This window comes from Lactuca saligna, chromosome 7 (assembly GCF_052625555.1).
Source record: "Lactuca saligna cultivar CGN05327 chromosome 7, ASM5262555v1, whole genome shotgun sequence".
In the NCBI taxonomy this organism is placed as follows: Eukaryota; Viridiplantae; Streptophyta; class Magnoliopsida; order Asterales; family Asteraceae; genus Lactuca; species Lactuca saligna.
Genome location: NC_136423.1, coordinates 75,348,840 through 75,363,765, shown reverse-complemented (window position 1 = coordinate 75,363,765; position 14,926 = coordinate 75,348,840). Strand labels below are relative to the sequence as shown.

The 14,926-nt window shown below is 39.1% G+C and overlaps 1 pseudogene; it reads right to left on the bottom strand.

Annotated features, from left to right (window-relative positions):
- Window positions 1-8,612: 8,612 nt before the first annotated feature.
- Window positions 8,613-10,968, bottom strand: LOC145007065 (dynamin-related protein 4C pseudogene; annotated as a pseudogene).
- Window positions 10,969-14,926: the final 3,958 nt, after the last annotated feature.

Here is a 14,926-nt window from a genome sequence, read left to right as displayed (position 1 = left end):
TAGTGGGAAAGTTGGGCATACGTATGTGTATGCTTAGCATAATGCATGAAATCCTCATCCTGGAGGTTTAGCGAGTTCTAAATTTTGCTTATGTGGGTCGTACGTGGGGTGTATGAGTTAGGAACACAAGGCAAACATTGGAGATATTCTTTTGGGCCTTTGGTCTTCTTGGAGTTGGGGCCATGGGTTATTGGATTAGATATGAAAAGCGTAAATTGGTCTTTTATCCAATGGAAGGGTAGGATATGGTTTGGACCGTGGATTTTAGGAAATAACCTTAATTATTGATTAGGGATGTTTTGGTTGTGTTTTACTGTTTTGTGTGAGGATTCTAATAGTAGCAAGGTGTATGTTCGGTTATGTCGGATTGAGCTGAGTCTCCTCTTAGTGTTTGGCGGGTCGAAGGCACCAATGCCAGCTCATGGATTATTGTTATTTGTATGCTAGTTGTATGTGCAACTATTGCATGTGTTGTATATGTTTGTATGTATATCGGGTGGGGCCTGATGAGTGTGTTGGGCGGGGGCCATCGCATGTTACTGACAGATCTATACCGAGCAGGGTCCTGATGAATACCGTAGAGTCGTGGTTTGCTACATCGGATTAGTGGTCTACTCGACGAGTCCGAGAGCCGACTCGTCGAGTAAACACTGTGTGGTGAAACCCTAAATCCCCGTGTCTGGGAAAAATTTAAGGGCACTTATAGCCCCATATGCGGCTCACCCGTTACATTTCACCCCTGAGAGAAAACCCTAATCGCCATTAGAGCTAGAGAGTGAGAGAAGAGCTATATTGGTGGTTGTTGGTGCATTCTTTGAAGGAGAAAAGAAGAGTATTGAGGTTGGGGGTAAGAGGAGGCTTTGGATTCTGATATTCAATAGAGTTTACTTGAGGTAAAAAATGACGAATTGCTCTTTTCTATGGAGATTTTTTATGCGAAGTTTTCTAGGGGTTTCTTCCAATTGTTTGAGTCATTGAGCCTTCTCGTGTATGATTTGAGGTTGAAACCTCAGATCTAAAGTATGGAGGGTCTTATGAGCCCAAAGACCTAAACTTTATTGAGCTAGAGACTAGACTTTGGGCACCAAACCCTTGAAGGGCATTATATTGGCATTTTGAAGCATTTATGCCATGCATGAATAGAAAGGTCGAGACTTTATTTGAATTTTGTGTCTTAAAGGGCTAGATCTATGGTTTGGAATAATAGATCTGACTTCAGACGTCTGAATGGGAAATCAGATCAAGGAACTTGTCGAGTCCATAGGCTGTCCCGACAAGTCGGTGAGGATAAATTCTTACTTGCTTGCTTCGAGGTGAGTCTTCTAACTATACTGTGGGTAGTGATCTATGTGTGGCTAGAGTATCTTATGTGCCTATATTGAGTGTTGCAATATCCTGCATTATGTATTTGTGATTTATGTTGTATATTATGTTGAGCTTATATGGTTAGGAATCGAGGGTCCACCCGAGTTATGGGACTGCAGGGTCCCACTGAGGTACATTGACCGGAGGCTCTTATAGTGACATAGTCTCGAGTGGCTAATGAGCTGGGTGCATGGTATTTTAGGGAACTCACTAAGCTTCATACTTATTGTGTTATGTGTTATGTGGTTTAGGTTTTTCTCAGGATCACAGGAAGGCACCGACGTGATTGTACACACCAGTGATGGAGTTTTGTTTCGAGGATTCTGGGTTAATCAAACAATTATGGAGTCGTGATTTGTAATTTAGATAAACGAGATTTTATGAAATGTGTTCTGAGAATTATATGATTTTAAATGGAAAATTTATTTGAAAATTTTACAGTGTTACAAGTTGGTATCAGAGCCTTGGTTTGAGGGATCTGGATGCCTTTTGGGTAAGTCTAGACTCAAACTAAGGATTTAAGAAAAGTTTTCAAAAAGAAAATATTTTTCTAAAACGAGTAAGAGTTTCTAAGAGAAAAACGAGAAGGAGCAGTGTGTACAATCAGTAAGAGTACGAACGGTGATTTCCCAAAATACCTATTTTATTATTTATGCATGCTAGAAGATAGACTAGGTATTTCATGTTTAGGGATAGAGATGTCTGATTTGTGACCTTAGCTTAGGGATTGTTGCTATCTGTTATGTTCCTTGAGTATGAGTTGAGTAAGAGTATCTAGTGGGAATCATTTAGAGGGGGAGTTTGAGTCGAGGGATAATCTAGGAGAGATACCTAGATGAGCATTTAAGGAGCTTACTGAGAAGAGTAATTAGATACCATGAGAGGTGAGATAGCCTGAGTTCAGTGATGCCTTTGAGTTGTGAGTAGAACAAGTGAAGTTATGTGCTCGAGTGTTGTATTAGTATCAGTGAAGGTCATTCGATGCCCAAATGCTACTTGCTTTGTGGTTTGTGGAACTCTTGATGATGGGAGTCAGTTACCAAGTGAATATGGTGATATTCAGGAGGTAGATGGCTGGCCTCATAAGGAGTTCTTCAGTAGCTGATGGATGAGAAGTGTGAGAACCTGGGGGAGCCTAGTGAGTAAATTGAGTCCTATGAGTACGATGTATGGGAAAAAGTATGTGTCGGAGAGCGATCATGTGTGACGAAATCGGTGATCAAGAAGGTTGATCGGCTACACAGGGAAATTTGGGACGATCCATGTGGAAAGTATGGGTAGATGTGGCAGGTAGTATGGGCCCGTACTACTAAAAACAGAGGACCCATACTTGAAACAAGGAGAATTCCAGGGGTTCTAAGTAGCAGACTGAGAAGAGATATCATGGTTTGGGTACCATGATTTGTAGCAGATTGAGAGGAGATGATAGGGTTTGGGTACCGCAATTTGTGGTAGGTCGAGAGATGATCACATGATTTGTGGCGGTTAGTGCTTATGGTTTTACCAGTTATCCAACTATGATTGAATAGACTAGGATCATATGTGATGGAATGTGGGACTTGAGGGCCATGTTGAGCGAGTCTCGATAGAGTGTACCTTCGGAGGGAAATTGAGTTAGCTTCCGAGAGATTTTACTGGTGAGATGCCAGAAAGAATCGCAAGACTCTAGGATTAGTAGAGATGGTGCTTACGAAGGATTACGTTCTGAGTTGAGCAATCTTCCGAAGGTGGATATGTCACTTTCTATGACCAAGTTGCATTATTTTCGTTCTTATGAGAAGAAGAAGAGATATTGAGCTTCTGGTTTCTGAGCTTGGACGTAAAACCTGTGGGGTAGCATTGGTTGCGATCTTTTCACCAAAGTATCGGGGCAGTATGTTGCCACAAGGAAATATTATAACATGAGAGGGTCATTGGTGGGGATTAAGATGAGCAAGAGAAAAAAGGTACCCTATTTGAGTATAGTAGGGATGGTGTTAGATGTAGTGTCGAGTGGTCCAGGGGAGTATATCGGGGTGGCGGCTCTCATTGTCTATGATGGATATCGAGTGTAGGAGTGAGGTTTCTACTCTCATGATTGGATGTTGGTTGGGGAGTCGAAGATGAGGAGTGTGATAGATCTTTAATCTTCAGACTGGGATTCGTGACTATTGCGGACAGTTGAGATGTCTGGTAGTGTGTCAACATGAGATTTGAATGACACGTTAGGAGGCTGGTCAAGTAATCAGAGACGGGGTGCGTGATAGTGCATTATTTCCAGATAAAGAGTCAGGACTGTTTCAGAACAGTTGAGGTAACCGACGGTGTGTCGGTCTGAGGTAATCAAGATGACTAAAGGCAGTCACGTTGCAAGGATTTTGAGGTTTTGTATGAGATGCGAGATATTTGGAGTTGCTTGGTCTCCATCAAGAAGATCATTGAATGACTACGAGGTTCATTTAAAGAGTCGATTTTGATGTACCTGGTGCAACAGTTTGTGGAATAGATTGTTGGTGTACCAAAATGGTGATGGTTCGAGCCCTAAGTGGGGGAGAACCGAGTATTTTATTGAGAGGATCAGAGATTTGTTCAAGAGCGGTTAGAGAACTGGATATAAAGACCTGCGGTAAGGATCATGAGAACATGGTTATTGGTGGCCGAGGCGAGGTGCAAGGCGGGATGAAGCATGGTATACGTGTTCGGAAAGGGATGAGTGTCTCCAAGGCAGGTGGCCGTTGTTCAGAGACCTTGTGGTAGTTAATAATTCTTCGAGGTTATAATGGTGAATTTGAGGTAGTTGGCTCGTAAGGATGGTTTCGGCAGTTGAAAATTTATGGTTCATTGTAAGGGTTGTTATACGCACTTGGGGAAGGTCAGAAGTTGATTGGGAAACCAACTTCGTGGTCTTCATGAGTATTTTTGCATGAGTGTTGAGAAATGGAGGAGGGAGTTTTGGATCGTCGCCAACGTGTTCTGAGTCATTAACGATTCCTCTGTGTTTCAAATTGGGAGTTGGGATATTCTGAAGTTTCGAGTTGTATGACAGGAATATCAGTTGTGAGAATTCTGATAGGATACATTGCGGGATCATGGTATGATACGGTAAGTATGAGATCAGTGGTTGAGGTAAGATATCATGAGATTCTGTGATGGTGTATCAAGGTATCCGAGTAGGATGCCTTGAATTTCGGATTATTTTGAGACTTTAACTATAAGTTGGCTAGTGGAGTATCAAGTGACTATGGTTCCAACGGGGGCCTTTCAGCTAAGTGTCATCGAACGAGAGCCTCCAAGAATGAGAATTGCAACGAGAAAGGTGTTTGGTCACGACAGTTGTCGTCAGGAGTGGTGATGCTTAACCTAGGTGGTTGGGTGTACCTATCTATGTTGGACCGTAGAGTATTCATCAGTGAACTCAGTGGGGTTATAACTCGAGGATGAGATTATAGGGTAATAAGAGAGTGAGTGGATCTGAGTGGGAGTAACCACTTGGGATTGTTAGGGGAAAACCATGAAGTGAGCCCATCACCAGTCAGCGAGAGGGTGTTGTGATACTGCAGGGAGCCGTAGTATTCATCAGTAAGCGATAGGGTGTTGTGATACTGCACGGAGCTGTAGTATTCACCAGTCAGCCAGGGAGTGTTGTGATACTGCGGGGAGCCGTAGTATTCACCAGTTAGCGAGAGAAGTGTTGTGATATTGCGAGGGACCGTAGCATTCATGTGTCAGTGAGAGAATGTCGTAGGTCTACGGGGAGCCGTATTATTCGCTAGTCAGAACATGACGCAGAAGAGTTTTAGGCTTCAGTAGCCTCATTATCTGAGTTTTGGGAACCTGGTGGTCAGACCACGGGCGAGACTGGGGTCTCCTTAATGATCGGGAATCATTATATTCTGAGTTAAGGTGTGATTATCATAATCAGAAGGAAATTGGAGAAGAGATGTACGCATGAGTTCGGGTCATGGGTCATGAGTCGAGTGCCTCATTGGGACGAGTGATTCCAATTCTGTGTCGGACCAGACTCTTGAGTTTGAGTTTGGCTTTAGTGGTGTATTGAGTGGGCAAAAAGAGATTCCGGATTCAGAGATGGGTTCCATTTGAGGGGTTTTGGGTGTCTTTTGATGTTTTAGACCTGTGTGGGCCAGTTCTTTTGTATGGTAAGGGCCGTGAGATGCATGGAACTAATGAATAGTAGACGACAGAGGTTGAGGATGAGATGATCTTCAATTGAGATTGTAATATTCTCTTGGAGTAAGGCGAACATCATGACTTGTGTGTCACAATGAGCAGAGATAGTTATTGTGAGAGGGAAGCCTGTGAGACGTTTTGGGGTATGAAATAGGTAACCTTGGAGGTTCATTTGTTGGGTCGGGAGCTGACCTGGTGCTTAGTGTTGAAAGGGATAATTGAGGGGATGCTGGGGTATGAATATTAGATGTCAGAGGATTCTTCTGAGTGAACACGATCATTTTCTTGTGTCTGCGTATAGGGTGATGAGAGACCATTGTTCAAATGGGTTCTGTTAGCAGTATAGTAGAGGGGCCCGGTGAAATGTAACCCTTCTATTCCTCTGGAGTATGATCTGGATCGACTAGTATATTTAGTATGAGTGATCAGTAGCCAATTTTTGGGCATTGACTTGTTTCTATCAGTCGCAATGAGAGAACCAGGGGGACGGTGAGCTATTGAGATTTGTTATTCGAGGAGCGGGTAACATGGTGATATCTTGAGAGGGTGGTCTGGCAGTGAGACAGGCCACTAGAGTTTCCAGTTTCTTGGAGTCAGAAGGGATATCGTAGCAGCAAAGGGGTCTGCCCTTTTCAGGGTTGGGAGTTCCTGTTGGGATTCGGGTGTCTATGGAGGGAGGTAGATGTGTGGGATGAGATCCTTTCATTAATGTTTTCTGGTTATTAGGATTCGATGCATGTGTTGTTGAGGAGCGATTTCGAGGGTGAAATCTAATTCAAGTGGGGGAGAATCATAACATCCAGACTCCCAGTATATTATTTCATGAATTAATGTTGAAGGTTTATTGAGTGACTCGACGGTTGTGAGCCTAACTCGTCGGGTAAAGTCGCGGTTTGCCACATGGGATTAGTGGTCTATTAGACGAGTCCGAGAGCCAACTCGCCAAGTAGACGCCGTGTGGTGAAACCCTAAATCCCCAGGTCTGGGGACTATTTAAGGGCACTTATAGCCCCATATGCGACTCACTAGTTACCTTTCACCGTTGAGAGAAAACCCTAATCGTCATTAGAGCTAAAGAGTGAGAGAATAGCTAGATTGGTGGTTGTTTGTGCATTCTTTGGAGGAGAAGTGAAGAGTATTGAGGTTGGGGCAAGAGGAGGCTTTGGATACTCATATTCAACAGACTTTACTTGAGGTAAAAAATGATGACTTGCTCTTTTCTATGGAGATTTTGTTATGAGAAGTTTTTTGGGGTTTTCTTCCAATTGTTTGAGTCATTGAGCCTTCTTTCATATGATTTGAGGTTGAAACCTCAGATCTGAAGTATGGAGGGTCTTATGAGCCCAAAGACCTGAACTTTATTAAGCTAGAGACTAGACTTTGGGCACCAAACCCTTCAAGGGCTTTGTATTGGCATTTTGAGGCATTTATGCCATGCATGAACATAAAGGTCAAGACTTTATGTAACTTTTGTGTCTTAAAGGGCTAGATCTAGGGTTTCAATGATAGATCTGACTTTGGATGTCTGAATGGGAAATCAGATCGAAGGAACTCGCCGAGTCTATAGGTTGCCTCGACGAGTCGGTGAGGGTTTGTCCCGATAAGCTTGATCATGCGATAACTCGGCGAGTTAGGGGTAAACTTGACGAGTTGTGCTGAACCTTTATGAGACTTCTGAGGATGCGAGTAGAGTCGACGAGTTGCATGAGTGCACTCGGCGAGTCGGTTCAAACAAGGACTGTTAACTCGAGTTGACTTCTGTTGACTTTAGGGTTGGGTCAATCGTGAGTAATGGAGACCAGGGAGGGGTAAAATGGTCTTTTACCCACTTCCCGAGTAGAGAGAGAAGGAGTAACCTTTTGTTTAACTAGAATTGAGAATTCGAGTATTGATTAGAGATATTTACCCTATGTGTTAGGCGGTGGCTAGGTCGAGATTCAATTATGAGGATAACTGCTTACTTGCTTGCTTCGAGATGAGTCTTCTCACTATACTATGAGTAGTGATCTACGTGTGACCAGAGTATCTTATGTGCCTATATTAAGTGTTGCAATATCCTGCATTATGTCTTTGTGATTTATGCTATATATTATGTTGAGCTTACAGGGTTAGGATTGTATGGGACTAGAGGGTCCCACTGAGATACATTGACCGGAGGGTCTTACAGTGACATAGCCTCGAGTGGCTAATGAGCTGAGTGGGTGCTATTTTAGGGAACTCACTAAGCTTCGTGCTTTCTATGTTGTGTGTTATGTGTTTCAGGTTTTTCTTAGGATCACGGGAAGGCACCGACTTGATTGTACACACTAGTGATGAAGTTTTGTTTCGAGGATTCTTAGTTAATCAAACAATTATGTAGTTGTTATTTGTAATTTAAATAAACGAGACTTTATGAAATGTTTTCTGAGAATTATATGATTTTAAATGAAAATTTTATTTGAAAATTTACGGTGTTACAGTGCGAGTCTAATGAATGTCAGGCAGGGAGTGATGTATATTTGATATGTATGGTATGTGGTATTTTTGGTAACTCACTAATCTTTGTGTGTTTACAGTTTTTATTGTTATGGTTTCGGGTACTTACGGTTCGAAAGGGAATGATCCGACTTGATCGTAGCACGTCCATCCATGTTTCCGCAACTTTATGAATATAGGATTCTACCCTGGTAATTATTTTTACTAGGATATACTTTTGAATGATTGAAAATGATAAATGGTGTATGGTTGAATTTTATAAATAAAAATTTTACCTTATAATTTTTGAGCCATTAGTGGCAAAATTGATTCATTTTGATATTTACTTGGTCAATTAAGTTAACTCAAAAAAAAAAAAAAAAAACACTATTTTGGTGTTTAGGGTAGATATACATATCACGATTAGTGATGTTTAGGACTTTTGCATTTTCTTCGTGATGGATCTTCCTTTGGTCCTTTTAATCATCCATAATTTGTCAATGATATTCTCAACTAAATTTGAACATATGGACCTTGTGCAATGTTGAAAAGTGGAAACTAATATACTTAAGGATAAAAACCAAATTTATTTGCAAAAAGTTGTGATTCAATCTAAAATACTATGTCTATATCGGCCCTCTAGTTGGCTGAAACAATAATGCCATCCTGACTTCCTCCATGATTTCTTGTGATTTCTGCAATATGCTAATGCTTTTTTGAAGCCTCACCCTCTCTTTTCCGGAGGAGGATAGTTCCTCCGACATCTTTTCTATACCACCATGTACCATCGCCTCCTTCACCATCTCCATTTCCATCTCCTTGTTCACCAATTTTTTCACCAAAAACTGAAGCTCAAGTGCCATCCAATCCACCATTCTTTTCAGAACAATTTCCCAGTAACACGTCATCCTCATTTTTAAATCAAATGCTTGATCCCTTGTATTTCCGGGGACACTAAACAGATGCTTAACATTGATCTTATCATGACCTTCCATGTTTATCTCCTCCACATGATTGCACATTGCCTTCAAAAACTCATCACGATTTCCCATGAGCTTGTAATTGCAAGAAGCAACAAAATTAGGGTCACAGGTATAATCTGTGGTTTTTTCCATCTCTATCATTTCTACAACTCTTCCTAAAAACTCAATCTTCATTTTCTCCATTACATTCTGAAGAGCTTCCCTCATGGATGAAAGCAGTTGTGGATAATCTCCATGATGATCAATCAAGACTCTAACACAAACAATTTCAAGATAATCCCACACTTTTTTTACAAAGTTAATGGGAAAGGTAGAGATATTGATGAGTTTTGTCTCGAGCAAACATAAGACAGCAGAGTGAGGAACGAAAAGTGACGACCAGATCCCATTAGCTTCCATTAGAACATCCAACTCCTCAACTAGGAAATTTTCAGAGAATTTGACAACCGAGTTGAGTTTTTTTGAAAATTCATCTAGCATTTCAACCAACCGCGGATTGCAATGCATTTGTTTTTCGTCAATGTACTCATGATCGTACTCACCTTTTATCAAGATATTTTGAAGAGTTACCTTGAACGACCCAACGATATGCATAAAAGCAATCAATGCATCAGGAATACTCATAGAGTTTTTGGGTAATTGGTTCAGCTCCAAATCCAGAGCATAAATCCCCTCATTGATCTTCTTGACGATGTCTGGAAGACATCTCAATATGATTACTAAATGAATTTTTGCAAGCCTAGTGGCCAAAGCAGGAATACCCACCATGGACTTTTCAATCTTTGACAACAAATGAGATGATTCGAAGAGTGTGGTTTCTTGAATTCGAGCTTCCTCATGGGTTTCATCGTTGATTCTGTTTCTGATAAAGTGATAGCGGTTGCGAATCTTGAATTTATTTTCTGAAATGGCTTTACTAAGATCAATGTTATGGTACTCGTCACATTTGGTAATGACTGCAAGCGTCCTCTCTTCTCTGGTGTCCACTCTATGTGACGTGCGAATAGATGGGAGTCTACTGCGCGCAGAAGAAACATTTAAAATGATACTCTCCTTTGGGTTTATATACCCCTTGGTGATATCTGAAACAATTAAAACAAAATCTCCCCAAACTTACACTTAGATTTTAAGCTTATTTTTTGGCTTTTGTAAGTCACACAATGTAAATTTTCTTTACGTTGCATTGTTATTTTTTTAACAAAAGCATTTACGACTCTATTACTTATGAAAATACAAGCAGATGTCAGCGTTACATATTTTTTATTTTTTAGAAGTAGCATGTGCAAATTATGCATTGCAATTAGCCATATACCTTTTAAAAACCGCCCAAGACGATTCATACATGATAGTAATATAAGACCTTTTAAGTTTTGAATTGTTGGAGATGAAACATATATATATTTTCAGGTAAATAAATAGAAATGCCAATTGAAATTGTATGAAATTATTTAGAATCACACCGAGGAAAAAAGGTACCTGAGATATGTTCGAAATTGTCTCTCGACTTATCTTCGGACGTGGAATACCAATATTTTCCGGGCCAATAAGTTATGGTGAGATTCGGAATACCTTTCTTCTTCACTAACAAAGTTAGAGGTACATTCGGTATAGTTTTACCTATGCCGGCGATCTCTAATGTAGCCTGATTAATTGCTTCGGATATTAGCGTTTCCTTCATGATCCGAACAGACTTTTTCTGATACTGCAGTACGAACTCCGGTGCAGGATTCTGATGGTTTTGAAGCCTCATTATAAGAGGAACCTTTGAACAGGCCTCCCGTGCAAATGGAGGAAAAATGCCGACGAGTGACTCTATAACGCTTGCTTTGCCCGAGTAATTTTCTCCTGCAACAATGATGGTGGGGTCTGGGATGCCTTGTTCGATGACTTTAAGGCTGCGGAGCTTGTCGATGGTGTCAATTATGGGACGTATCTTGTCATTGTATGATGAAAAAAGAGGGGGTGAAATTGATGTGGTGCCCTGGTTGTTATCAGCCATCGGCCATGACAGACGCATGGAAACGAGTGAGAAGATGATCGGGACGGACGTTGTTAAAAATATTTTTCCTAAACAAGAAAAAAAAAAAAAACGAAATTTAAGGGCGTGATTGAACTTACCTTTTCAAAGCGAGTGTCAAGGAGAAAATATGATAATATGTTTATGTTTATATTTGAAAAATTAGGTTTAAACACCTAAAAATCACAACTTAAAAATTTATCATTATTTATAATTCAAATCTTAATTAATAAAACTTTTTTTAATTATTTTTTAACTATTAAATATATAGTTTTTACGAGCAAGATTATAATTTATTTTAAAAATAAATATATGAACCATTATGAATATAATTTTTAAGATTTGTGACTTTAAATATTTTATAAAATCATGAGTTTGTACCATTAAGGAAACATTTGAGTAAAATGAAAAAAAAAAACACAATAATCCATAAAAATGAAAATGAAAATAAATGACTAATACTAGGATCAAGACTTTCGCTTTGATGACTCATTTAATTATCTAGGTCAAAATTTGTTTTATTAGAACATAATTTAAATAATAGTAAAGAACTTGATTTATATTTTTTTTAAACGTCGACTTTATTCGTGTTTTTTTTTTCGTAATAAAATCACAACCATTAATCAACATAATCAAATTAATTTGTAAACAAATAACATATATAAAACTTGATATTTAATATGATATTAATGAATTATATATATATATATATATATATATATATATATATATATATATATATATATATATATATATATATATATATATATTTGTAACGTCCTGAATTTCAACCATAAATTTTCTATTTTATTCAAAACATTAATTAAAGTATATAAATAAAAGTTATTAAGTGCGAAAATCTCCAATGAATGTGATCAAATCAAGTCGCGCCCTTCCTTTAATATAAGAAAACCTGCAATATTTAAATATAAAATCATAAACACAAAGTTTATCGAGTTCCCTGATATACCACATACCATACATAACATAAATAACAAGTGAATGTTGGGGTCCTCCCACAAATGTAACATCCCGAAAATATTAAGTGAATTTTTTTGTTTAAACTCAACCATATATAATTTATCTTCGTTACTGGTGAGAACGTTTCCTTATAATCAATTCATTGAGTTTGAATAAAACCTTTTGCACCAACCTAGCTTTAAATGTGTGCACATTCCCATCCATGTTGGTCTTCTTCTTAAAGATTCTTTACAACCTACAGTCTTAAGAATAGGTGTTGGATCAACCAAATTTCATACTTTCTAATCCATCATGGACAAAATTTCGTTGTACATAACCATTTTCCATTAAGAAGCCTCAGGGCCTACCATTGGTTTTCTATAGTTAGTTGGCTTATCCATGTTGACTAGTTTTCTATCACTTATCAACATGTTTCCTTCCATCACTATATGGAAACTATAAAACTCGAAGGGATTGTTAACCCTATCGGATCTGCGAAGAATTAACGATATGTCATTTGGCTCAAAGTTCTCAACCGTTGATTGAGTGCAGTGTAAACTATAGGTTCAATGTCGGACAACTCTTAAATTTCCTCAAGGTCAATTTGACTGATATTTACTTCTTGAGATATAACTTCTCTCTTAAGGAACACTCATTTTCGAGCAACAAACACCATGTTTTAATAGCTCTATAAAAAATATTCAAAAGCCTTTTGTGGATAACCGACAAAAAGACACTTCTTAGATCTCGATTCATTTTTATCTTGGGTTTTGCACCGAATAAAAACCTTACAACCCCATACCTTAATATGATTGAGTGAATGAAAGATTTCAATCCACATCTCATGAGGTGTCTTTGAAACCTTCTTAGTTGCTATAAAGTTTAAGATATAGGCTGTTGTTTCAAGTGCATAACCCGAAAATGTTATTGGTATTGAAGTTCGACTCATCATTGATCAAAACATACACAATAGAGTTCAATTTCTCCTTTTTGCAACACCATTAATTTGTGGTGTTCTTGGAGGAGCCATTTATGAAACGATTCCACAATCTCTAAGATGCTCCTTGAACTTGATACTATGGTACTCTCATACCATGTAGGATCGAAGAACCTTTATCTTCTTGCGAATTGATTAGCTACTTCTTTCAGATACTCTTTGAACTTTTCAAAGGTATCTGACTTATATTTAATCAAATAAACATAACCATATCAGCTAAAATCATCAGTAAATGTAATGTAGTAGCGTACATCGTCCCTTATAGTGCATCTAAAGGGTCCACACACATATGTGTATATGAGATCCAACAATCCTTCACTTCTTTCTCAACTCCATGTGAGCATAAGTCACAAAGATAGGATGCGTAATAATACATATCACAGTATAAGCAAATAAGACACTTTGGTCAATAATGTAATAAGACCCTCTGGTCAATAGTTAGGACCCTCCAGTCTCACAGCTCAGGTGGGACCCCCCGGTTACACAGCAATTACCACGTAGGTAAGTATAGTGAGAAGACTCACCTTCCAGAGTAAAGCAATGTATTCAACACTCCACTTGTTAGTCTAATCTCCACTCCTCCATTGCCTCCAAAATCCACAATTAACCAAAACCCTAAAGTCAACGGAAGTCAACACTCAAGTCAATAGTCCATGTTGACTCGACTCGCCGATTACAGCTCATGAGCTCGTTAATTCCCTCAGAACTCAGTAAATCGTGAAAACCCAAGTCTACTCGCTGAGTTTCTAGCCAACTCGTTGGGTCCATACAATGTTCAAAAGACCATGAAAACCCCACCTACTCGTCGAGTTGTATCATCAACGCGTCGAGTTATCTCACCAACTCGCTGAGTCTATAACACGTCTAAACCATCGGGGTAAACCCTAACCGACTCGTCGAGTTGGCTCATCAACTCGTCGAGTCCCTTAAGTCCATTTTCTCATTCAGACGATTTAAGGTAGAACTACAACCCCAAACTCTAGATCTAGCCTCCCAAGGCTTAAATACCACGTAAAGCTACAAGCTTTACGTCCATGCATGAGATCTAGGTCTCGAAATGTCAAAACAAGCTCTATATAGGGTTTAATGCATAAAAGCCTTCCTCTAGCTTGATAAAGCTTGGATCTTTGAGCTCATGGGACCTCATATAGCTCAGATCTGTAGTCTTAACTTCCATGACCAACTCAATAACTCAAAACCAAAAGATGGATGGGATAAAGCCCTACAACTCCCTAGAAAGAGATCTAATAAAAAAATGATCAAGGAGATAGCTTTTTACCTCCAATCAACAACTAGCACTGAAGGGACACTGGATAGAAAGCTTATTCTCCTTCCAAAACTCCTTTCTCTTCAATCCTCTTCCAAAAATGCACTAGAATGCATAATCTTAGCCTTCCTCTCTCTCACAAATGACTACAACTCGTATAGGGTTTCTCTTAGTATGTCTAAATGATCATGGATGCAGAAATGAGGGATTAAGGTTCTTTAAATAGGACACAAACTCGGGGAATTAGGGTTTCACTACACAGACTCAAGTCGTCGAGTCTATCCCATCGACTCGACGAGTAGGCTTCATATCCTGCAAGGCCAGCTCAGCTCCTACACGATGAGTCGGGACGAACCAAATCGTCGAGTAGGTCCTACAATGTGCATTATAACTCTCAAGTTTCACGTCCAGGATTCGGAGTGTTATAGTGTCACAAAATATGAAAAAAAAAATAGGTTTCTTGTTAACCAAAATAATGTAAACAAGAGTTGATGTGCTTGTAAATACGAATCCGTCTAAATAAAGAATGTTGATAACATAGCTTGTTTGAAGAACTTATGGATTTCGCAAAGTCATTTCCAATGTAATCTTTACATACTGTAAAAAGAAAATAAAATGTGAATTAGAAAATGAAATCTAAAAAAAATTGCATTACTTGCTCATACGAATCTATGGATATAAAGAACATCGAAAACAATGCTCGTATACGATAGTTG